The sequence below is a fragment of the Gekko japonicus genome, unplaced genomic scaffold (genome assembly GCF_001447785.1).
Source record: "Gekko japonicus isolate JY-2015 unplaced genomic scaffold, Gekko_japonicus_V1.1 scaffold1008, whole genome shotgun sequence".
Classification (NCBI taxonomy): domain Eukaryota; kingdom Metazoa; phylum Chordata; class Lepidosauria; order Squamata; family Gekkonidae; genus Gekko; species Gekko japonicus.
This window is the reverse complement of record NW_015171533.1, coordinates 635,740-659,462: the sequence shown is the minus strand read 5'-3', so window position 1 is coordinate 659,462 and position 23,723 is coordinate 635,740.

Below are 23,723 nucleotides of genomic sequence, written 5' to 3'. Positions count from 1 at the left end.
GCGCACTTCCTCCATGGCACGATCAGATGCCGGGGGGAAGCCACTGAAGAAAGAGCGCGACAGCCAAACTGCACATGTGTGCGCATGCGCAGTTTGGCGGGGAGCCTGGATTGATCTGGATGACGGGCGCAGCGATCCCACAGCTGCACTTGCAGCGGTGCTTCAGGTAAGTCCTCCTCTGTAGGAGGTTCTTTTTTGCAGTGGGTTTTCCGGGTTTAGGGACGGATCGGGGACAGGTGCGCGCCGCTTCCCAGATGTTGCAGTGAGATCACACCCGTTTGCTGTGCCCCCGATCCGTCCCTCTCCCGGGCCAAAGTCTCCCGTGTGATATTGCAATAAGGCCCACAGTGACAAAAAAGGAGTAAATCTGAACACAGAGGCTGTGGTCACACACAATAAATAATCCACTTTCCATCCGCTTTCAATGCACTTTCCAACTGGATTTTGCCAGTTCACACGCTAAAATCCAGTTGGAACGTGCACTGAAAGTGGAATGAAAGTGGATTATTTAGTGTGTGTGACCACAGCCAGAATGTCAGCATTTCCCCCTTTTTAACTCCATACCTTTGAATCAAAAGCAACAGCAGAACCACAAACCATGTGTTTAGTTGGGTGGCAGCTATGAGAAATCAGCATGTAATCATGTGTATGCATAATAATCTTTCTCTCACAGTGTCATGAGCCAGTCAGCTTCCTCCTCTGAGGAGGTGGAGCAAATGGAAGACTTGGGCCCCACACCAGTGGAATATCTGCTTGATCAGCTGGGTTGAGAAGCAGACCCACTGATAGAAGATTAGGAAGTGAGAACACTTTCTAGCCACAACTAGGCTGCTCATTCGGACAGGAGAAGAAAGAAATGACACAGATATCAGAACATCAGTCACCACCAGTTTGTCCTGAACCAGCAGAGCACAGAAGGAGTGCTTGACAGCTCTAGAGAGACCAAGGAGTTCCCGTCTGATCACCCAGCAGTGATCAGTGTTAATTCCTGAAGCAAAGTCTTTACAGGAGCAGGTTAATGACAAGCTTGCACCTGGATGATGATGAATGCAGCAGTAACACCTAGGCTTTGGGAGATGCATCAGCTAATGAGGCGGATAAAAAGAACATGCTGAGCAAGGCTCAGTGTGGAAGCAACTTTATATGTCATGTACTTCTTTGAGCTGACTTGTTGCTGTTGTATTCTGTCCTTGCTAACCTTTGCTGGTGTTCACAGCAGAGATCCAGACCTTGCACCCAGCACTGGTTCTGAGTCCTGGACCCTTGAACCTCTTTTCCTCTGACCCCTGGACTGAACCTTTGGTTTCCTGACTTTGGACTGGCTTGTAGACCTTGCTCTTGTCTCTTGCCTTGTTTTATTGTGATTGTGTATTCTGGAAACCCTGGGCAGAGTAACAGTGCCAGTCTTTGCCCTAAATGTGATACACAACTTGACACATTTGATCTCCTCAGATGCAAACTGTCTGGTGAAGGTTCAGCTCCCATAACACACTTGTGTTTATGTAATTTCAGAAATAAAATAGCTTTTTATTTTGCATGACTCATGCAATTGTATTCCACTTTTAAAAAGATTTAAGGTGCTTTTCAGCAATTTTAAATACAAAATCATCAGGTGTACCATAAGCCCCTTAGAGGACTGCTAGAATAAAAAAAGTGTAGCTACATATATGGGTGTGCATATTTCTGTTTAGGTCAGATTTAACATAAGATCTACATGAGTTAAGTTAGTGTGAAAGGGTTAAAATATGGGAATGTAAACAGCTGCACATTGTATAATATTCCTTCAGGTAACTATGACAACAATAGCTTCCTTGTTAGGATGAATGTGTGATCAATGTAATAGTATTAGAACTGCTGTTATGGGTATGTTTGGAAACTACATGCCATATAGACAGATTCCTGATGCCACCCACCTACGTATCATAATATGGCTACACTGCTGCTTTTCAGACTTTCAGATTGAGCTTTAATTGCTGAAACCCATTTACCAAGGTAGATAGTAAGAAGGAAATCTGTAGTTTGAATATGGAGGGATTAGAGAACATCTGTTGCTTCAGCACTGATACTAGTGAAATAGATTTAAAGGATGAATGGTAGACATCCCAACTGTTCATTCACTGTTCTTCCCCACACAGTTCAGATTAATTTTACTGAGAATATAAAGCACTGCCACGTGCACTCTTATGACCTTCATTCTCAACATGGTCATATTGTGCACTTCATGTATTTTGGCAGAGGCTTTCTTAAAACATGTAAATCTTTAACAGTAGTCCCTAGTTTGATCCTCTAGTTCAATTACTGTAACCATCTTATTTCTCTGAAATTATACCAAGAGAATCCTTATCTTCCTCAAGTGTTAAGCCTTTTATCAAAGACTTTGTTGCAGCTCAGTTATCACACAAGCTCTCATGGATATGCCTCCCAGAGATATCACCTAAGTCACATTCAGTAGTAACAGCCTTTTTTTTGGGGGGGGGGATTCTTTCAATCACATCAATAAAACAAACTATCAGAAGTTATCACAGGACATACAGACAAGAGAATTTTGCAGAAGAAAATCAAACAGGCATCTAAATAACTCTTTCTAAAACACCTTCTGTTTTCTGAGTACACAAAAAGAGTTTCCTGTTCCTGTCACCAAAGAACACAGGGGCAGCCTCAAAGGTACTAAGTGATCAAGAAGAGGCATTCTGCATGTGCTTAGGTAAAGGTAAAGGTTTCCCTTGCTCTAAAGCCAGTTGAATCCGACTCTAGGGATGTGGTGCTCATCTCCGTTTCCAAGCTGAAGAGCCAGCACTGTCCGAAGACGTTTTCATGGTCATGTCGCCGGCATGACTAGACGCCGAGGCACACAGAACACTGTTATCTTCCCACTGAAGCGGTACCTATTTATCTACTTGCAATTTCTTGTTTTCAAATTGCTAGGTTGGCAGGAGCTGGGGCCAGAGATGGGAGCTCACTCCGTCACACAGCACTCAGGTCTCAAACTGCTGAACTACTGACCTTCCGGTCTGCAGTTCACCGTCTTAACCACTTGAAGTGGTTAGAGTATCGGACTAGGACCTGGGGCAGCTTGATTTGAATTAATCCCTGCTCTGCCATGGGACCTCAATAAGTAACCCTGGGCCCATCACAATTACCCAGGCTAACCTACCTCACAAGGTGGTTGTTGTGCAGTAGAGGAGGGGGAAATGATGAAAAAAACCCAACAACAAAAAACACTTTAGTCCTGATCAGGGAGAAAAGAGGCACACAGTTTTTTTAAAAAACAAAAAAAATATGTCCAAGGAATGCCACAAAAAATTCATTGCCTGGTTGCTCTTAAACCAGTACCTGTGTCAAAAGCCAATAAATGTTTGAAACCAAAAGGTGACTCTTCCCTTCATTTCCCACATGATAATGATCCCTGAGGGCCAAACTAGATGATACCATGTCCCAAGTCTACCATGGGCATTTTGGCTCTTGAAAACAGTATAGGAAGAACAGATGCCCTTCATCCCCCCCACACACACACCTGTGCTGCAGCCACCAGAAAGATCAGGCCCCCACAGCCATTTTAAATTTAAAAAAATAGGATCCAAAATGGGGCCGCAGATGTGATAATGTCTAGTTCGGTTCTGTGATTACATACATATGCTATGGCTATAGTATATCTATGGAGGGAACCATACCTGTTATCATGTGCCTCTCCTCCTATACTACCCACTTGGGGCAGTAAAACGAGACAGCCCTGCCTTGTAGCTAAGCAGAAGGAAATGAAGCATTTCGAATGTGAGCCTGGATTTGCAAGGTTTTCTAACATTTCATGAGACAACAGGGCCCGACATTTCCATGCGGGAATGAATACCAGTTAACCCAAACAGTTTTTCCAAAAAAAAACAAAAAAACACCCCAATCCTGAATGACAATGTAAAGTGTAATCATTTGTAAAATCAATTGGCATGGCCAAAGTGTCTGTCCACATAGTCAGAGATTTCAAGCCACAGTTGGGACACTCACCTGGAGCCTCTTTCTAGACTCTGTTGTATTTCTTCCCACAACAGGCCTTACTCCTAGTTCTATAATAAATTATATTCTATTATGGAATACAGTTGAGTTCAGAACTTGGGAGCAAAACCTCAACACATGGGATCATTTGGTGGAGGGGTAAAATGATGGTGTAGTTTCACATTTTAGTTAAGTACACACCACAATCTAAAGCAGGGATCTGCCACCTAGAGCTCCAGAGCCAAATGTGGCTCAGTACAGAGCCAAAGAAAATCTTCCACAGGGTGCAATGTAAGGTGTAGTTGGGATGCAAGAATAACCAGTGTCTGAATGAAAAGGCAAGCAAAGGTTTTATGGGACTACAGGGCTTCTTAGAGACCCTTTATAGAAAGAAAAAGGCAAAGTTGCCACTAATCCAGGTGAGAACCATATGCAGATTTATGTCAGTGATCTAAAACAAGCACTGAGTGCTCCTGTGTGTATTTATTACTTATGACGAGACCTCATGTGACCACTTTGTAAAACTCCTTGAGCAGTTTGACAGTGTATCCAAGCAACATGACCTTGTAGTTATGGGTGACTTCAACTTCTCTGATGCGTACTGGGAGACAAACTCTGCTAAGCACCCAGAGTCATGCAACTTCCTGACCTGCCTGCCTAACAACTTCCTTTTTCAAATTGTGGAGGAAGCTATGAGGGACTCAGCCATATTCAACTTAATATTAACCAACAGGCAAAAGGTGGTAGATGAGGTGAACGGGACTCCAAACAGCCCCGTTGCCAGAGCAACGTGTTGCGTCACATCCTGGTGACGGTGGTGCAACACGTATCGCCATCCCCGCGGCAGGGATCCTGTGAAGACATGCGGATCCCCCGCCGCCACTTGGTAAGCCTAGTGGGAACCTTAGGGGGAAGTGACTATGTTCTCCTAGAATTTCTTTTGCTGTGGGAGGCCAAGGAAGTTCATAGCCAGACATGTATGTTAGATTTTAGTAGGACAGACTTTAATGAACCCAGAGGCATGGGGAGAGTCATTCCATTGGCAAGAATGCAGGAAGGTAAAGGAGCAAGTGTCTGTCTCTTCTAAAACAAGAGCTCTTGCAAGCTTAAGCCATCACTGTTCCAACAAGATGGAAACTTATAGTAGGGGATCCCAGAAACCAATGTGGATGAACAGAGAACTCCGTGATAAGTTAAGGAAGAAAAAGGAAATGTTCAAGAAATGGAGAGAAGGACACCCCTCTAAAGAAGAATATATGTGGGTTGCTAGGCACTGTAGGTCAGCCATCAGAGAGACCAAAGCTCAGAGTGAGCTGTGGTTGCCCAGGGAGGCTCACCACAACAAGAAAAGCTTCTTCAGCTATGTGAAGAGCAAATGCAAGATAAAAGGAGCTATAGGCCCACTGTTGGGTGAAAATAGAGGAACTCTGACAGAGGATAGAGATAAAGCAAAAAGGCTCAATGCCCATTTTGCCTCAGTCTTTTCCCTGAAGAAGAGAACAGGCTTTCCTAGATATGGTAGTAGGTAAGGCACTGCATCTGGGCTGCTGGTTGACATAAACAGAGAAATTGTTGAGAGGTTCCTGGCTGCACTGGATATGAGTATAAATCCCTCAGGCCAGATGCTGTGAACCCAAGAGTATTCAGAGAGCTTTCTAGAGAGCTTGCAGGGCCTTTGTCCATCATCTTCCCGACCTCTTGGAGGACAGGAGATGTGCCATGAGACTGGAGGAGGGCAAATGTTATCCCAATCTTCAAAAAAGTGAGGAAGGGTGACCCAGGAAACTACAGACCAGTCAGTCTGACCTCTGTCCCAGGGAATATACTGGAGCAGATTTTAAAGTGGTCGGTCTGTGAGCATTTGAAGGACAACTTGGTGATTCGGGGAACTCAGCATCAGATTTGTCCCCAACAGGTCCTGCCAGACCAACTTTGTTTCTTTATTTGATCAAAATGAGAAGCTTACTGGATCCTGGGAATGCCATTGACATTGTTTACCTGGATATTAGTAAGGCTTTGGACAAGGTTCACCATGATATTCTGAGGAGTAAAGTGGAGGACTGTGGACTGGACTCTAGGATACTTAAGTGGATAGAGAACTGGTTGGAGACATGTACCCAAAGAGCTGTTGTCAATGGAATTTCATCTGATTGGGAGGAGGTATCCAGTGGGGTGCCACAGTGCTTGGTTCTGGGCCTGGTACTTTTCAATATTTTTATAAATGATCTGGATGAGGGCTACTCATTAAATGTGCAGATGATACCAAATTGGGAGGAGTAGTGAACACCCTGGAAGATAGAGAGAGAATTCAACAAGGTCTGAACACACTGGGAAAGTGGGTGGATGTGAATAAGACACAATTCAACAAGGATAAGTGCAGAGTTCTACATTTGGGTAACAAAAATGAGAAGCACACATTCTGGATTGGGTACAAAATTCTAGGTAGCAGTGTGTATGGATAAGATCTTGGGGTACAGGTAGACTGTAAGCTAAATATGAGCAATCAGTGTGGTGCAGTGGGAAAAAAAGGCTAATGACGTTTTGGCATGTACCAACAGAAGCATAACATCCAAATCACAAGATCCCATAGTCTTGCTGTACTGTGTGCAGTTGTGGGGAGAGGAAGGGAAGGTGATTGTAAGCTGCTTTGAGACTCCTTAGGGTAGGGGAAAGTAGAGTATAAAAACCAACTCTTCTTGTTCTTGGAGAGCAACAAATATGATCAGGGGCCTGGAGACTAAGCCCTATGAGGAGAGGCTGAGGGACTCAGGTATGTTCAGCCTGGAGAAGAGGAGCTGAGGGGGGATATGATTGCTCTCTTTGAGTATCTGAAAGACTATCACTTAGAGAGCCAGCATGGTTTAGTGATTAAGAAGGCTAGACTCTAATGTGGACAACCAGGTTTGAATCACCACTCCTCCACATGAACCCTGTTTAGTGATCTTAGGTCTGTCACAGCTCTCTCAGAACTCCCTCAGCCCCACCTACCTCAGAAGATGACTGTTGTGGGGAGAGGAAGGGAAGGTGATTGTAAGCTGCTTTGAGACTCCTTAGGGTAGGGGAAAGTAGAGTATAAAAACCAACTCTTCTTGTTCTTCTTAGAGGAGGGCAGGGACCCGTTCCTATTGGCAGAAGAGGACAGTACTCGCAATAATGGATTTCAATTTCATCTGACCCTGCAGTAGGGTTGCCAGCCTCCAGGTGGTGCCTGGAGAGCTCCCACTTTTACAACCAATCTCCAGCTGACAGAGATCAGCTCCCCTGGAAAAAATGGCTGCTTTGAAGGGTGAACTCTATGGCATTGTACCCTGCTGAGCTCCTCCCCTCCCCAAACCCTGCCCTCTCCCAGATCCACCCAGGTATTTTCCAACCCAGACCTGGCAACTCTATCTGCAGCTCAGGCCCCTTATGGCCAACTGTGTTATACAGTCCACCTTCTAGCTGCTGCTGGTCCATCCCAACAATGAATGGATTTGGGGCTTCAAGTTAAATGGTCTGTGGTATGTAGACAAAGCCATGCCCATGGGCTAGCTCCATGGCCTGTGCAGCCTTCAAGACCTTTAACACTTTTCTCAAGTGAGTCATCAAGGACTGCACCTGTCCTCCCACATCATGCACTACTTTGACTTCCTGTTCACAGGACTGGCAGACAGTCCCATCTGTGCCAACATCTTGCCTCCTTTCAGGCAGTTGTTATCTATTCAAGTCTTCAGAGTGGTTTCATAACCCTGTGGGGCAAATGTTCTTTGTTACTTTATAACCTTATGAGGTATTCTTAGAAGTGTTTGTTTTGATATCTCAATGTAAAAAATGTTCTTGAAACTACTTAATTCCATCTCTCCCTTCACAGGGTGGTCTTATTCACAGGCAGCTGCTACCTTCCTTTCTCTGCAGCCACCTGAGGCAACAGCTTTTGGCCCACCCTTGAACCCATCATCTTCCAGTACCTTGCCTCTTTGTAGGAGAAGGGCCTGGCACCAAGGACCATAGCCACTCACTTGGCAGTGATTTCATCTCATAGCAAGGCTTATGGCTTTGGTGACCCCTGCAGCACCTTCACTGCTTACTGGGCCACCAAGTGTTGGAAGAGGCCCGCCCCCCACACCCAATGCCCAAAGTCCTATTTTCTTCACAATTCTTGATGGGATTCTTCAGCAGCTCCCTCGGGTCTGCTAGTCCAAATTTGGGACCTCTCTGTTCCAGGCCACCTTCACGCTAATCTTTTCTGGGACCTTCAGGTGCAGTGAGCTGGTTCCGGCTTCCAGACAGAACCTCTCTGGCTGGGCCCTCAGGTTGCAAAATGTCTCTATGTCTCTATGCAGTGGCCTTGCTGTAGCTGACCCTGAGGAGATGTTAAAATGTATCAGAGGGAGCATGGGTCACATCTTTGCCTTCAGGAAGCCCCAGGTGGTCAACCTTGGTTGGTGATGCTACCATGAAATACCAGAGAGAGAGAGAGCATAAGCATTCTTCCTCCATGTTGTCATTGCAAGTGGAAAACTAATATGAGAGAAAGAGCAGAAGGAGATACTATGTGGCTCAGATTAAACTTCAACTCAGATTCAGGGCCATAATGCTTGTATTGCAGAAGGTGAATATTATGAAATGCTACAATTGTATTCCAAGTCTAACAGTTATGAACTACAGCTGCTATCACCAATAGGGATTTCATGTTCCCATGAAACTAATGGGCAAACTACATGTGATACTGGAATTGTACGATTAGAGCTTCAGATCTGTAAAAGCAACTGTAGAGTACCTAACACAAAATGGGAAAAGGGAAACACTCTTCTGTCTCACCACCAATTTCCTGATTCAAAATGTGTAATGGGCTGGTTTAAGCATTGTTAGAAAGAAGAGTATAGGCATAATATGGGCCCTCTCATTTTCCCTTGTCAAGCTTAAAGTTACCCTGAGGTGAGGAATGCTTTATAACAAATATTCAACACTCCCTTCTCCAACCACAAGTTCAATCAATACTGAGCTTCCACCACTGTTTTTAGGGCCAAATTAGACTTCTGGAGTTCTACCAACTCACCTTTACTCACTCAAAACATTACCTTGTGGCTGCAGTATATGCAGAATTAAAAGATAAAGGTTTGGAAGTATCTTGGCAACAGCAGCAGCTAGTAACTTTATTAACTGCACATATCTTTATTGGATCTTCACACAACTATTAGACATTGGGGAAACCCTATAATAACGTAAAATTTTATGGGCTGAGATTATGGATATTTCACTGAAGTTTTTTTTTCATGTACAAAGGAAGGGGATTTATTATTATTTATGAGGTGCCTAAAAAAAAGCCTAGGTGCGACCAAAATACTAATGAAAAAGACTGGTCCTACCCTATCTAATTTAGACAAAGTACCAGAAAACAAAGCTAAAAATAAAGCTCAGAACTGAAGGAAGAAAAATCCAACAACAATTCGACAAAGGCAGCTGAAATAAATTAGTTTTAAGGGAGGGGTAAGTGGAAGAGAATCAATTGAATGATTTTCTGAGGTAAGTGTGCTAATAGGCATTGACTGCAAAAGTGCCCAAAGGATCAAGAATCCTTACCTCACCCCTCAAATAAAAATCATCTCAGTGTTTCCTTAATAAACACATCCAACTTCTACCTATAAATTAAAGGTTACATTCACAATTATAATCTGGGCAAATCTTTTTTTTAATCCATCTACTGAAGAGACTATAAGGGACTCTAGAATTCTGCTAATTTTGTGGAACCTTGCATATGAAGTGAGCAGCCAGCAAGCCCACCTAGCAAATCCCACCACTACTTGCTGGGGTGACGGGGCAAAATAGCTGGAAAAGCCATGTCATGCCAACAGCCCATGGCATAATGTTGTCAATGTGACACTCGGGGATTCACCACACCTCTATGGTAAAACCACAGAGTTTGGATTGCATCCAATAACGTCATATCGGCATCATGTCAGTTTCATGTCACTTTCAATGAATACCATAGCTATTGGCATAAAGTCATTCCCCTTATCTCCACCCCCTCCCTCTCTTGTTAATTGCCAGCCAGAATGTTACAGTAGGAAGGTGACAATGGTGTCTTTCCTTGCTGGGAAACTCCCTTAGACCAAGGGTTCCCTGGAAAATACCCTGGTAAACTGTCGCCACCACTCAGGATCTCCTGAGAACATCTAGACTGACCTGCTGAGAAAGTATTCCAGCAATAACAATGGTAGAAGCCCTACAAAATACCATATAACCAACTCTGTAGCACCCATACACTCTAGCATGTGGGGAAGACATTAAGAGAAATAGCCCAGATAAGTAAATTGTACTAAGTGAAGCCAAACAAAGTCTTTATATTAAAAAAAATGTTTATTATAAAATAGAGAGAGAAAAGGAAATGCATGATTGGATTCATAAAGTGGTGGGGAAAGGACAAAAAAAATCAGGGAAGGCACACAGTGATAACAAATGAAAAGCAATACAGTTGAACTAATGAAGCTAGATACCCATTATCTAGGCTATAGCAGGTTCCTTGGAGCATGTGCAGAGTTCTTTGCAGTAACAAGAAGCTAAAGGGGTCATAACCCCTATTCAACCTCCTGTGGACTCAGGTTTCACTGAAGCCTGAAAACTAAGGATAAGGGAAATTCCAAATGCCCAGATACTTATGGTAAATGGAATTGGATCTAAGCCAGCCTCTTTTAGAAGGCTGGTTTGGACAAGACCACGTGTTTGTTATGGAAGTTCAGAGTCTTGTCCAAACCAGATTGTCCTTTGTATAAAAGAGATTAAATCTGCTAGGATGGTCCAAGGTGGAATGGAAACAAATGGGTCATTCTAATGTAAACCTCCAGGAGTCCTAGATCTCAGACACTCTAGGTCAGAGGTGTCAAAAATGTGGGAGGCCACATTTTTAATGCTCCCATATGCAAAAACTCCTTGCAAATAAAAGGTTAGGTCCAACCACTGGTGAAAAGGGAGGAAGGAGTCCACTTTCAGAAGCACAAAGGCTACATTGATTAGGGGAGCTGCATGAACAAAAACCACGTGGGACAGGCAATAATTATGAAATGGAAAAAAGCTCCCCCTCTCCCCTCCCAGATTAACAGATCTTGGAGAATTGTTCTAGTTCCTCACAAGCAATATCTGTTTTAGAGGGAGTTATTAATAATGTTGGGAAAATTGTAAAATATAAATCCTCACCTGTACTCTAAAGTGGTACAGATAATTCTATGACACTAGTAGCCTACTACCTTATTTCCATCTCACTTGTCTACATGTGAAGATCAAGCCTGAAATCTACCGCTTTTGAGAAGCCAGGAGGGCAGGACCTCCCTGACTGTTTATCAGGCAAGCATTCCTCTCGGCTGTTAGAAAGGAGTGATGTTATTTACTGTCCTTCTCTGTACAGTAGTGTTTCTACTTGGTGGAAAGTTTCCTAATTGAACAACAACACAGAAATAGAGAAATGTATAAATAATGTTGCCACATCACAGACATTCACAGTTCAGAACACTATACTATAAGGGAATAGACGAAATTATGTCTTTTAAAAAAAATTAAAAAGCCATATCAGTAGTAACATAAGAAAATGTGCACTGTTTAAGCAAAAGCAATATCCATACATATATGTGAATAGACGGGGTTTACATTTGATACATAAATTAGCATACCATTAAAATATAGGCAATCTGAAAAAAATGAAAACTGATAGAAATGAAATACTTTTGATGCATAAATTAGCATACCATTAAAATATAAATAGGCAATCTTAGAAAAAATGAAAACTGATAGAAATGAAATATGGACTCAGGTTGCTGCATACAATCAATACTAAGTAGAAATAACTAAACTGTATATATGCAAGATAGATTCAGGTGGGTAGCTTTGTTGGTCTGAAACAACAGAACAAAGTCTGAGTCCTGTGGCACCTTTAAGACCAACAAAGTTTAATTCTGGGTATAAGCTTTCAGGTGCAAGCACACTTCTTCAGATACTGCACATGAGAGCTTATACCCAAAATTAAACTTTGTTGGTCTTAAAGGTGCCAATGGATTCAAAATTTGTTGTATATATGCAAGTTACGTCTGTTTAGGTTTTGAGAAAAGAAAACTATAGGGATCTCAGTTCATTTCTCTATACTGGATTGTGTTACAGCCATTCAAGCAGTGACTTTGATCCAGTCAACAGGGGGGGAAAGTCCTGTGCCTGGCAGGACAAACAGAACTATCTCCCCCTCCCCTTATTATTCCTGACTTTCTCTGTAGAAGTTCATATATCGCTCTTCCCTCCCATTTTATTCTAACAACAATCCCAAGCCTTGCCGAGTCCCCACTTATCTCCTTTACATGGCCTGCCCTGCTCCATCCATTTCACTGTGTGCCTTCTCAGCTTGCTGGGACAAAAGAGGACAGGCCAAGCAGAGGCTGGCCCTTATATGGCCTTCCTCTGTGCTCCTGATGCCATGTGTATGGCACTGAGTGTTGGTTCAACTAGTTCCCCATTCCCACCAGCCGCGATCAAATTCCACCCCTCCCTCATTCATGTTGGAGCAGCAATCTATCCTACTTTTTATCCTTGCCTTTCTCTATAGGATTTTATGTACTGTCCTTCCCTTTTTATCCTCGCCACAGTTCTGTGAGGTGCTTTAAACTGAGAGATTGACTGCCCCAACTCACCAAGGGAGCTTCATTGCAAAGCTGGGATCTGAACTCTGGTGTCTCCCGAATCCTAACCCAACAATCTAATCGCTGTAGCTCACTGGCTCATAGAGCTACTTGTCCTGCTTGCCAAGAAACTCTACAACTTTCCTTTACTACTAGCCAGGGCTTTTTTAGGTGTCAGAACTCTCAAGAGGGAAATGAAGTTTTCAATCTGTATATTGAAAATCATGAGCTTTTAAACATTTTTAAAAGAATTTTGTCGAAGAGGTTCCGGAACTCTGTTTTGGCACATTCGCGCAGGAAAAAAAGCCCTGCTACTGGAAGAGGCTATTGCTCAGCAGCTGATCCCTTGCTTTGCAAGCAGAAAGTCCATAGTTCTACCTGTGGCATCTCCAGAAACATCTTGGCTGAAGTTTTTGCCTGTAGACAGTGCTGAGCTAGACAGGCCAGTGCGAAGGTAGGTGAACTGGCTCAGCATCATCTTGATATACAACAGTGAAATGTATGTCAGGTTTTGCTTCTTGGAGCATGGATGAGGTGCTTTTTGTACTCATGTTATTTTGTAAAACACCATGTCAATTGATTAATGGTAAGTAATCCATTTCCCCTCTGGAGGTCTTGTTGAAGTTTTAGGATACATGCTTTTACTGTGGCATTATTATACATTTGTATCCGTTGTGTCAGTTCAATTTTTATCGATTTACTCTGCAGTAACATTGTATTGATATATAGTCCACTGTCTTGCATTTCCTGTTTGGACAAAAAGGCAAGAGTATAAATATTAAGTATCCACAGCTGGATTCAATAAACTGCAAGCATAAGAACAATATTCTCCAACACTCTTCCACAAAGAAGTTGTACAAAAGAGTGACATGAGGTGCCGTGACAGGTAGATTCTATAGCAGTTCTTCTGCTCCTGAGAGAGGTTTCACAATCTCCTGTGCAAATGAAGGACATCTCTAGATTTAGTTTCAATTTTTATTGTGCAGTTTTCTAAAATAGTTCTTCTGTGGCTTTCCACATGTGACGGGCATCTTGTGGACCCAACCAAAATACATTTAACAAGTTATCAAGGATTCTGTGGGTGTGCATTACTCAGATAATTCCAGGCACATATTGCATATTAGTGCTGGGAAAAATTAAGATTTTAAAAAGAGATTAAAAATAGTATCCTTAACAGCAAGATGCACTCTGGAGAGAAGGAAGGAAAATATTAAGAGTCAGACCTAGCATAACCTAACCTATAGATAAAGCAGCAATTCTTACGAACAGGCTGAAACAGATAATTGGAAACTACATCGAGGAAGAACAAGCTGGTTTTATCCCAGTTCGTGACATAACAGACAACATTTGAAAAACATTGAATATCATCCATCATGGGAAATCACAACCACATTGTGACTCTCTATTATTGGCCTTAGACATCGAAAAGGCCTTTGATACCATCAAGGTCCCATATATGGACACCCTACTACAGCACATGAACTTCGGGAACTCCTTTCACAAAACAATTGCCGCCATTTATGCTAAACCCACTGCGAATCTGCTGATCAACGGATCTGTCTCTAAAAACATACTGCTACACCATGGCACACGACAAAGTTGTCCCTTATCCCCCCCTACTGTTTGCGCTCACCATGGAGCCTCTAGCTTCTGCCCTCCGTAGGAACTCTAACGTTAAGGGAATGCATATGGGGGTTCGGAATGCAAGGTTAGCCTATTTGCCGATTACCTTACCATCTATGTGTCAAGCCCTGCAACTTCTCTGACTGGGATCCAAAGAGCTCTACAAAAATTTGGCAATGTGGCGGGCCTAAAAGTTAACCAAGAGAAATCAACTCTATACCCAATAAACCTTACTACGACTACCTGTACAAGAATCAAAGAACAATTCCCCTTACAGTGGATCAAAATGCAGATGTCTTATTTAGGTATCAAAATACCACTGAACTTGGCAGACCTCATTAAAGTCAACTATCTAAAAGTGGAGAATGACATACAGCGACTGCTTTGAAAATGGAACTTCAAAGCACTCTCCTGGCTGGATCGTATTAACACCATTAGATCATTTATCTTTCCAAAACTATTATACTGCTTTCATGCAATTCCGATCTACATTTCTGATCCTCTTCTACGTAAATGGCAGCACACTTTTACAAAATTTCTGTGGCAATTTAAGAAACCTAGAGTTAAGTTTGAGACGATGTGTTGCACCCTAAAGAGACGATGCCTGGCTGCCCCTGATCTTTGTCTCTACTATACAGCCACAATTTTAGCTAATCTGATAAGGCAATACCATGGCTCTGATACGCTGGGGTGTAAAAAGATGGAAGAAGCATCTATCGAACACCCTAGCTTCAAAGAAATTCTTTGGGGCAGCAAACCGCAACTAAGTTGGCTTAGATCTGCAAACCCATTTGTACAAGCCACGTTGAAAGTATGGTTCAAACACAGCCATAAACTAGTGATGATGAAATCAAGGTTGAGCACTTTTACTGGTCAAGCTTGGTTCAAGCCAGCCTTGGAGCGGGACTCATTCAAGACATGGAAAGCAACAGGAATGACTAGATTTGTGGATGTTCTGCAGAGAGGCAAACTGGCAACTAAATCAGACCTAGAACAGAAGCATCATATTCAGCTGGCATCGTTTGAATATTTACAAGTTCAACATCTTCTAGAAGACCTCATAACAAGACCTAACCTTGCCAAACCGCGAACAGGAGTGGAAAAATTGTTGCTGAAAAGTGAAGGGAAAAAAGGACTGATCTCTACATTGTATCAGTTTGGTGTAGTGGTTAAGTGCATGGACTCTAATCTGGGAGAACCTGGTTTGATTCCTCACTCTTCCACTTGCACCTGGCTGGATGACCTTGGGCAAGCTGTAGCTCTGATAAGAGCTGTTCTTGAAAAAGAGCAGTTTCTGTCAGAGTTCTCTCAGCCCCACCTACCTCACAGGGTGTCTGTTGTGGGGAGGGGAAGGGAAAGGAGTTTGTAAGCTGCTCTGAGACACCTTTGGGTAGTGAAGGGGTGGGGTATAAATCCAATCTCTTCTTCTCTTCTATTAGACGAAAATGAAATGAAAATCCTGAGCTATCAAAGGGCCTGGCAGAAAGACATCCAGAGCCCTCTACTCGCTACCCAATGGGAGTCCATATGGCATACGCATGTTAAAATATCACCCTGCCAGGCGATTCAAGCATCTGGTTTCAAAGTGCTCCACAGATGGTATTTAACTCCTGAAAAACTTTAAAAAATTCACCCTCAATTTTCGCCACTTTGCTGGAAGCAATGTGGTAACAAAGCGACGTTTTTTCACACCTGGTGGCAGTGCCCAGCTATTTTTCAGTTCTGGTCCCAAATTTCAGAACAAATTCAAACAATCACTGGTCATTCTTTATTTCTGGATCCAGCTCTGTTCCTGCTCCACCTTTGCCCAAAAGACAGCCCACCTCCAATGAAAAAGAAACTGATTAATTTGCTGATAGTAGCAGCCAAAATAGTCATTGTGCAAACCTGGAAATTTCCAACTCCCCCTACGGTCCAAATGTGGCAGCACAAGGTGTGGGATTTTTTCGTGTTAGAGAAAACTCATATGACTGCAACACCAATGAGTTAGCCAGCCCTCTGGAAATTTGGTTCCCTGATTAGACACTCTATAGTAAAATGGACTTAGGAAGTGCCAGTGTAGTTAAATTCAGTCCTTAGTAATTTGAAAGTCAAAGGTGTTTTTTTAGTAAAATGGTGCCTAATACATGCTGCTAAGTATAAACGTCGGTGCTCAAGCTTACATGAGAAAATTCCAGTGCACAGAGGTTGTGTTAATCGATGAGTAAGATGTTATGTTGATGTTTTAAAATCTACCCTTTTATCTCCTCTTGTAACCTACTGGAATCATATTCTTTGTCTTACTTCTTTCTTAAATACAATAAAAAATTTAAAAACCTATAGATAAAGGCAATTAGAATTAGAATGATGTAAAACAGTTTAGGCTCTAAAAACAGATGTGAATTTGGAACCTATTGATAAGAATATATAATAGTGTACTAAGGGAAGCCCAGGGCCAAGCAGGCCTTTTAACTAAATTTTTAACATTGTATATGCAGTTCTTCATAGTTACAATGTTTCAGTTTCCAAAAATCTGCAGTTTCTTTAAAGCTAACACAAACGATAGTCCCTAATCATTAATACATTTATTTATTTGCATCCTAGGCCTATTGAAGTTTCTCATTTCCTAAAACAAACAAACAAGATAAAATAATCTGTTCACCAGTAGCAGGTAATACTATAGAGCATTTAATCATGCAGCTAGGCACAGCAAGCTTAAATCAATAGTGCATTCATACAAAAATTAAAATAGATATATTATTTGGGAAACAGACCACATGATATTCAGCACATGCAAGGAAAGATGACATTTCTAAATCTGGTTTGGAAGCAAACTTTATTTAGCACCTAATGGTGTGAAACAGCAAGACACATACCTGCTTTAGTTATCCAGTTTTGAAAAGGCAAAGATCATGAGGTTGCCAAGAGGTGGAGGACCTTAGTAAAATCTTGTATTTAGAGCAGGTATCAGGAGAAAAAAATTATAGGAAAAGTGGAGTAAACAATAGAAGTTCATGCCCAATTCTTTTTTTTTAAATTCTAGTCCATTAAATTGGATAAAAGGGTTCTACCACTACCACCACCACCTATACCCTGAGACAGATAAAGGAATCAGTAACTGGAGAAAATGGAACATCTTGTAAAAAAACAGTCAGGAAATCAGATGCTAAAAATACGTTTTCATTCCTCACGCTAAAAGAACAGGATTTGAGTCTGACAGCACAGTCCTAAACATAGTTACAGCCTTCTTAATATAGTGAAATCAATGGGTTTAAAAGTGTATAACTCTGTTTATTGCAACTATGTACATGTTTAACCAGGAAGACAAGGTGAGAATTTGTATGTGACACCTTTCCCAGGTCTAATGTAAAGGAACTGTACCATTCCTACAAAATAGTAATGGTAATAAAAAGAATAATGGCAAGAAAGAATAACAAGATATGGAAAACAAACAACACTTTTGCATACTTCTATATACATTTTGAAAGCACATTTAAGATCTGGGTAATTTTAAAGCTGTCTAAATGGAATGGCAATAGAAAATTATGGATAAGCAGAAAATAATAGATAAGCAGAACAAATTAATTAATGTTTTAAAGTGGATTTAGTTTATGAGCTGATAAAAAGTGCTTGTAGTTTCGTGCCAGGGAGGGATGTAATAATTGGTAAAGGAAAAAAACCATTTTGATAAGGACTACAACTAAAGGAATCACAAAACAGATGGTAGTGGAAATAATTAAAATTTGACTTTCCAAAAAAGTCATGCTCATGTTTCCCCACTCCCTTCCATTTGCTTTTGGATTTATGAAAACAATTTCTGTTGCTAGAGACAAAATCTGCACATACCCATTACACATGTGCAATCAAATCACAATTGACTTACAGTGACCCAGAAAGGGGCTATCAAAGGAAGTCAGAAGCAGAGTTGGTTTGCTGCTGCCTTCCTCTTCAGCATCTTCCTCAGCAATCTCCCATTGAAGAACTGACCCTGCTTAGCTCCTGAGATCTGACAAGATCTTGTTATACCAGGCGGCTTTCCCTCCTGATGTGCCTATTAGCACTGTACAAAAAAAGTCAGGTTTGGATTTGGTTCTTAAATCAGGCTCTTTCATTCAGAATTAAAGCTAGTTGTAGCTGATAATCATTTACAGTGGTGCCCATGAGAAAGGCGTTACTGTCCCCTCATACTGTGATAAGCCACCTCAGGGACTTGCAAAAAGTGGAGCAGCTTTTAGCACCAGAAGCAACAAAACATACAGTCTTTGATTCATCAGATTCAACAAAGCATGCAGTCTTTGAATCATCAGATTATAAACTATAACAGTAATTAACCTTCTTTAAACCCAACACACAAACTCTAGCATGCCAGTTCTAAACATATTTAGAAGCAGAATATACCCCTCTTTTCCTTACTCTAAGGAATCTCTAAGGTCACCCACCAGGCTTGATGTGGAGGTGTGGGGACTCAAAGCCAATTCTCCAGATTTCAGTCCACTGCTCTAAACCACTCCACTACATTATGCTAGCTTTCCAATTAATTTCACCTGAAGTTTGTTTGAAATCATCTGGGATCACGATGTTAGAACCATAGCTTTGAGGAACTGATGACATTTTGGTATCAGATAATTTGGGTAATAATTTGACCTCCTAGGGAATGAGACATTATAGCTCTAACATCTTTTGCAGTTATATTGAACTTTTAGTAGACAAGAAGTGATCAATAGGATCTGATTTAAAAGAACAAATATAAAACTGGCTATACGTTGAAGAACTTTCTGTTTTTTTCAATCTACTATTATTCATTCCAAAGGATACGCCGTATGATTTAGCTGTTTTTATATCTACTGGCAACAAACAGCTTTAATCTTTCTTGGGTAATGGTTCCCTTCAAATGGAGCGTAAGATCTTTACACAGACAAGAGATGACAATGCAAGAGAACAAAATCAGTTTGTGACTCTTCCGTGGAAAGTCCAACTTATGGCAGTCATTATGGGTAAGCCATATACAGGGTTTGTGTTGTTGTTTTTTTGGAAGATATGATAATCTACAGGAAATGACTCAATGGACTATCTCTTTCTGGCTGGTGGCCTAGCTAGAGGCATGTCGAAATCATTTTTACTGAAGGGTGTTTTGGTTTTCTTTTAATTAAAACAAGACCCAAAAGGTCATAGTAGTCAAAAGAAAGAAATGTTCACAAGTGAACCTAAGGGTGCCTTTGCACTTTGGTATTGTGTTATTGCTTCCAATCTATTTCAGACACTTTATAACAGTGTGAGAAACCCCGAAGGCTGAATATTCAACAACAGAGTGGTGATAACATAACCCAATTGTAGTCGTATTTTTTTTATCTAAGACTGTAAAGTATGCACAACTATTATTCTAATTTTGTTTAGTTTATTCTCTATCGTCACAATGCATGTAAGGAGAGACTGAGTTAACTGATATTTGCCTTGACATCATCATTACACATGGGTTAAGACTGTCAGGAAGGATCAGGAAATCCATAACACATTTCTTTGAATCATAATCTCATTTTAAAAAAAAATTTTTTGCTGTTCCCTCATTGCACAGTTTATTTAACCTTACAAATGTAAATGTCGGTTTTCCAGGAGGAAGCTTCTGGCAAGGTCATTAGCTCATTAGACTGTTGCATGGAGCTAACATGCGCCTTTAGGAAATAACCTCCCTTCCTATGGCATCTGTGCAAGAAAATTTCACCTTCAGCAAATTGCTTGTTATGTATAGATCTTTCCAAGTTAATCCTTGAGTAGCTAGAGTTCTTATTATCACAGCCGAATATGCTGCACAAGTTCCATTTCTTTATATCTGATTCCTCAAAATTAGTTTCAAGTGAAATATGTTTTATTTTATTCCTGGATCTGATCTATAACTGGTTTACATGTACTGTTCTACCGCCATTCTCAAGTGGTGGGTCTGTGCTATACACGTTAACCAGCAGTATGGATTTCAGAATGCATCTTCAAATTTTAAAGGTGTATTCAAATAAAAATAAACCATGTGTTCTGTAATAATATGCAGTATATAAAATATCCAGATGAGATGGAAGACAATGAACAGACAGAACTGAAAGGAAGCATAATGGATAGCTACTTGTATTAGCACAAGACTCCATGTGACTGGACAGCTGCTATGGGAACCACTTTATATTTTAAAGAATTATCCCTTGTTCTAGGATGTCACAGTAAAAGGTAAAGGTTTCCCTTGTTCGAAAGCCAGTCGAGTCGGACTCTAGGGGGCGGTGCTCATCTCCCATTTCCAAGCTGAAGAGCCAGCGCTGTCCAAAGACTTTTCTATGGTCATGTGGCCGGCATGACTAAACGCCAAGGCACATGGAACGCTGTTACCTTCCCACTGAAGCAGTACCTATTTATCTACTTGCAATTTCTTGCTTTAGAACTCCTAGGTTGGAAGGATGGGAGCTCACTGCATCACGCAGCACTCGGGTCTTGAACTGCCAAACTACAGACCTTCCAGTCTGCAGCTCAGCATCTTAACCTCTGAGCCACCATGGCTCTAGGATGTCACAACCACCACATAATATGGAGTTACTTTTATACCTTTTCCAAAGGACAAAATAAAAACAAGTTCTAATTCATGAAAATCCTCCGTTAATTTTTATAGTGTTAATTTGGTTCAATATTAATATGAACTTTAAGTGCTTTACATTAATGATCACATAAGAGCTGGCTAATATGGTTAGTTTTGAATTCACAGATGGATTTGCACTGATAATCCTTCATATGAAGAGAATATATGGATACAGCCTATTGCTTCTCAAGGCTGCTTCTTAAAATATGTATGAATACCACACTTTAAAAAAATTGCTTCCACAACTATAGAAAGTGCCAGTGAGAAGCAGTAAGAGTATATATAGAGAAATTAATTCATAGCACACATTCTCCATACAAATTCATTACCAGGTAGACTTGGGGTACTTTAGATGGAGACAAAATCGACCCTTTACACTGTCTATATGAAACATGTTTATATAAGAATGGAGGCTGGATAAAAGCCTTTATGAAGACAGATAGGGATGTATTTCAGAACAAAATCAGACAATAATAAACATAATGCAGAATTGTAGGTGGCAAAATGATAGCTAAGTATCTATAATACATTAAAAGGATATGTAAATCTTTACTGAATGTTCATTTCTCTTGACTACAACAGTACCAGAACTTGCGTAAGAAAACAAATCTTAACACATTTTATATTTTTAATATCTTCAGATGATGCACTCCCAAACTGCTTTTCCTGCACTACTTTTATTCCTGACCTTGAACTGGAAGAAGTATTAGTAATAAAGAATATCAATTTGAGATTGTGAAGACTCACTTTGGCAATCCTTTTGAAAATAAAAGTGATCAAGGTCTACAGGAAAATGGTGCAGTATTCCCTTTCCAAAGCTTTTAAGCGATGACTACCCTGCACTTAGACAGAAAGGCAACTCCATATTGTTATATCAAACATCTATCTCTTTTTCTCTGTCCTAGACAGCAAATAGCTGCTTCCACACTTCCTTCAAGGTGACATCTCCAGCACTGTAGAACAAGTTTAAGATAAGAGGTATTTTTAGCTACCCTTATGGCTAAATGTATGCATTTATGGCCATTACACATCACATTAGGTTCTTGCTGGGGTGTCCTTACCTATAAAGAAGGCTTGAGGCCTATCACAGTGGACTAGTTTAATGTAAAATATGTTCACTCAAGAATCACTTGTTTAGTTCTTCTCCATTTATTTTAGCTTGCCCTCTCCAAGATCTTTGAGTTAAGCTCCTGATCACCAGTTATTTTTTTCCATTCTGCTTGAAAGTCCATGTTCGTATGATGGTCCAGAACTTTGAATTCTATGTGGCTTAGGCCATTATTTACAAATTAATATTGCATGCTTTGAATTTTAATAATTTGAAAGTCAAGCTTAGGGAAGGGCCAAAAGAAACATAACACAAAATATCCATGACTAGGACCTTTTATTACACACACACACACACATGGAAAATGCAGGTCTAGGAAAAAGAAGAAGGGGATGGCAAAGGATGAGATGATTAGACAGTGTTATCGATGCAACAAACATGAAATTAAGCAAACTCTGGAGCACAAACTCTGGAGACAGGAGGGCCTGGAGTGATGTGGTTCATGGGGTCGCGAAGAGTTGGACCCGACTGTGCGGCTGAACAACAACAACAAAGTAGGAAGGGGAAGCGCTGTTTGATAAGAGTTTAACCTCTTTCTCCTGTGCCTTCCCAACCTGTAGTTAATTGGACATGGGGGAGGGGGAGACATTAAAGTACTTGTATTTTATTTACTTATTTACAACATTTAAATCCTGCCTCTCTGCCCCTATAAGGGCTGACAATTTTAAAGCAAACATGATAAAAGACATATAAAACCATTACAGGAAACCCCGCTCCCAAACATACCTCATTAGAACAACTTTTTAAAGAGTTAAAAATCAGAGTTAATATAAAATAGTAGTAGTACATACATACAAAACATTGGTTAGGAAAGAGGGATCATTTAGGGAATGTGAAAAGAAACAAAAAAAAGTCTTCACCTGCTGGTGGAAGATGTCAGCAGAAGGAAAGGCCTCAGTAGAGGGAAGTACAGCTTTGGAGAGTTCTAAATTGTGAAAGATGCATAGGAGGAAAGATTCACCCCAGTCCCCAAAGCAGCTACTTGTGGCTGCTATTTAGCTTTTTAAAAGTGTTGAAGAATCAAGATCTTGCACATAATATCTGTTTTGGCCCATAGATTCACCTTCATTCGTTGAATCTGCATTTGTCTTTCCCACCAGTGTCTCAGCCTTCTGACTCCATCTTCAAAAAAGCTGTCTGCATTTGCTTTCATTTTCAAACCTCAACAGTGCTAGCATACTTTTACATGTCTACATATGTTTACTGCCCTCTCGTGGCGGCTCCACGAATATTCTGAATATTCTCCAAACAACGTTCAAACAAGCATAGAGAAAGACGGCGTCACAGCAGCACGAAACTGATTTAAAAATGCAAATGCAGATTCGACCATTGTGTACTAAGACCTCATTGAGAAGGGCTTGATTACACTAGTGTGAAGAGACCAAGCGTGGTGTAGTGGTTAAGAGCAGTGGATTCTAATCTGGAGAACCGGGTTTGATTCTGCAGTCCTCCACATGAAGCCAGCTGGGTGGCCTTGGATCAGCTTCAGCTCTCAGATGTCTCTCAGCCAAAAGAGTTAGAACTTAAGGCTGCCAGACAATCTTCAGGTTTCCTGGCTATACCATACACAATGCCATACGATGATTAATTATTATTACACTTGTGAGGACAAATCTGGAATTCACTTCAATCTATAAACTGTTTATGCATTATGAAATGAATTAGGATTTGGATATAGTTGAACAAGAGGAAGGAATCTCAAATTCTTATTGCAGGAAGTTAATGTATAAGCAAGAATAAGATCATGATTTCTGGAGGAGAAACTGATCATTCCACAGAC